Source organism: Pezoporus flaviventris, unplaced genomic scaffold (genome assembly GCF_033815535.1).
Source record: "Pezoporus flaviventris isolate CSIRO_AGI_PZ_B2104156 unplaced genomic scaffold, CSIRO_AGI_Pfla_v1 ptg000154l, whole genome shotgun sequence".
Lineage (NCBI taxonomy): Eukaryota > Metazoa > Chordata > Aves > Psittaciformes > Psittacidae > Pezoporus > Pezoporus flaviventris.
In genome coordinates this window covers 1,701,721-1,705,000 of record NW_026892702.1, presented here as the reverse complement: position 1 = coordinate 1,705,000, position 3,280 = coordinate 1,701,721, and positions in this window count along the sequence as shown.

Here is a 3,280-nt window from a genome sequence, read left to right as displayed (position 1 = left end):
GCTTTTCCTTATCAATAGCTGCTTACCAATAGGACCAGGTGTCTGCTTTTCCTTATCAATAGCTGCTTACCAATAGGACCAAGTGTCTGCTTTTCCTTATCAATAGCTGCTTATCAATAGGACCAAGTGTCTGCTTTTCCTTATCAATAGCTGCTTACCAATAGGACCAGGTGTCTGCTTTTCCTTATCAATAGCTGCTTACCAATAGGACCAGGTGTCTGCTTTTCCTTACCAATAGGACCAGGTGCCTTTGTTCTGCTCAGCAGGCATTTACAACAGACAATACTTTCGTTTAGGCAAGCAAATTCCTCTAACCCGCTTGTACACCCCCCTGCACATTGGTCAACTCTGCATCAGGGGCAGGCGGTTCCCGGGGGCAGCCCCTGCCCGGGGCGGTGCAGGGGGAGCGCTCCCGCTCCGGGGCCAGGCTGAAGGTCAGCGCGGGCCGGCCCCGCTCAGCACCTCCCGTTCACCGCCCGCCTCCCGCCTTCAAAAGCGCCAGCGGGGGCTGGGTCCCGCAGCGCCATGGCCGCGGGGGAGTGCGGGATCTGCTACGAGGCGTTCTGGGGGGGCCGGGCCCCGCGGGAGCTCCCGTGCCGCCACTCGCTCTGCCTGCGCTGCCTGCGCCGGCTGCTGACCCGCGCCGCTGCCGCCGCCTTCGTCAGCTGCCCCTTCTGCAGGGCCGTGGCGCTGGTGCCCGAGGCTCCCGGCGCGATGCCGGCCCTGGGGACCCTGCCCGGGGACGAGGAGGAGGAGGAGGAGGAGGAGGAGGAGGAAGGCCGCGCTTCCCCCCCGGCCCGCCCCGCGGCGGTGGAGGTGGCGTTCGCCGCCCACGGCCCCGTCTTCGCGGTGAGCGCGGCGGTTTCCCCCTGCGGCCCCGAGGCCCCGGGCGCCTTCGTGCTGGGGCTGCCGGGGCGGGGGCTGCTGCTGGACACGCAGCCCCCCCCCGCCTCCATGGAGAACCTGCGGCTCGGCTTCGCCGCCGGCATCCTCGTGCTCATCGTCTGCACCTTCTTCCTGCTCGTCTTCCTCAAGTAGGTGTGGACGGGGGAGAGCGGCTCTCGCAGCCAGGATGGACCCAGCGGCGGCTCAGGGGTGGCTCAGGCCGTGGAGGGCTCAGCACGCCCCGGGACCTCGGCTGCTCCGCACACAGGCCCCCGGCACCGCTGCTTCAGAGTTAACCTCTTGGCTTCACCCTGGCTCTGCCCCTGCCCTCGGGGTGTTTCCGACGGTCCCGGCTCGGCGGGAGGCGTGGACACTCCCGGAGGCTGGAACCCCCCCAAGCTGCGCCTCAGTTCATGTCCTCGGGCAGCGAGGACGGGGCAAAAGGGGACGGGAAGGGCCCCAAGTGCTGCTCTGGAACTGTTCACGGGCAGCTTAAAACCCCTTCCCCTGGGAAGAGCCCGGCGTGGTGCAGGCAGCAGGACGGAGGGGCAGAGCCCTGCAGGGATGTGGGGCATTAAACAGACCAGCACCGGCTCCTGTTGCTTTTCTGGGCATCCGAAGCAGGGGGAGTTTTGCTCCGAGAACAAGGCGGCCGCTTTGCCCTCTGCAGGCAGGGCAGGGGCTGGTTTGATAACGAGGGCCCGGGCAGGGAGAGGGGGATCCCCTCATCCCCCAGCCCTGGGACAACCCAGCACAGCCCCAGCGAGTCCCTCCCTCCACCGAGCACCCACACCCCAGAACCTGAGAGCAGAAACAGCCCCTTCACATCCCCCTCCACAGGGTCCGGCTCCTCCATCACCCCCAGAACCTGCTGTCCCCCTGGCAAGCCCAGGGCTTGTCTCACCTTCACCCTTCCTGCACCTGAGGCGGGAACAGGGGCAGAGAACAAATGTGGGTTAGTTTAGGTCTGAGATTGAGCCCAAAAAAAACTGAGACCTACAGCATGGGGAAGGGGTTGGTACCTGCTGAGAAGGACTTGGGGCTGTTGGTCAATCAGAAGCTACCCATGACCCAGCTTCAGTGAGCACTTGAGGCTAGAACCTCCCCTGTGCTGGGCTGCACCCCCAGAGCATGAGCAGCAGCTCAGGGAGGGGATCCTGCCCCTCTGCTGTGCTCTGGGGAGACCCCCCCTGCAGCCCTGATCCAGCTCTGGGGCAGCAGCACAAGAGGGACGTGGAGCTGTTGGAGCGAGGCCAGAGGAGGCCATGGAGATGCTGCGAGGGCTGGAGCAGCTCTGCTCTGGAGCCAGGCTGAGAGAGCTGGACTGGGGCAGCCTGGAGAAGAGAAGGCTCCTGAAGGGGAGACCTGAGAGCAGCTCCAGTGCCTAAAGGGCCTGCAGGAAACCTGGAGAGGGGCTTGGGACAAGGGATGTAGGGACAGGCCAAGGGGAATGGCTTTAACCTGCCAGAGGGGAGACTGAGATGAGCTCTTAGGCAGAAGCTCTTCCCTGTGAGGGTGCTGAGGCGCTGGCACAGGGTGCCCAGAGAAGCTGTGGCTGCCCCATCCCTTGGCAGTGTTCAAGGCCAGGTTGGACACAGGGGCTTGGAGCAAGCTGCTCTAGTGGAAGGGGTCCCTGCCTGTGGCAGGGGTTGGAGCTGCATCAGCCTTAAGGTCCCTTCCAACGAAACCAGGCTGGGATCCTGGGATTCTATAAATATGTCCTACAAAAGACAAGTTTCACATCTTAATCTCTGTCCCCAGCCCTGGTCATAGCAGAGCTGTGATGAGCCACAACCCCGCTTGATGGGGTCCCTCCTGCCTCCACCCAATAAGCTCAGGAGAGAGCAAAACCCCTGTGAGATGCTCAAGTCCCTCTTTCCTACACCTTGACAAGAACCAGAGCACTATGCATTGATCACGATCATTGTTGGTACTTACACTTTTCACACCAACACAGCCAATGTCCCACCAGGACCTTCCCACCTTTCCCAGGAGAGGGACACAAGAACAACCCCAGACCAGTTTCCTGTATCAAATCCTGTATCCTGTATCATCCTGATGTGAGGCAGAGGTCAGTCAGTGCTCAGGTGCCTGAGCCCAATGAACCCAGACTGAACTAAAACCCAGGCAAGCAAAAAAACCCCAAACCAACCAGGTTTAATTGCACTTTATTTTTCAAGAAGTGAATGCAAATCCCTCGGGTTGGAAACTGTAACAGGAAACAAGTGGAATTGCTTAGGATTGGCCACAACCTCCATTAGGACACTGCCACCTCCAGGGGCTTCTCAACCCAGGCCAAGGGGGGCCCCAGAGCATCCAGATCTCACACCCATCACTTAATAACTGGGTCATGCAATGACTTCCAGAGTGGCTCCCAGGAGCCCCAGCTGTCACC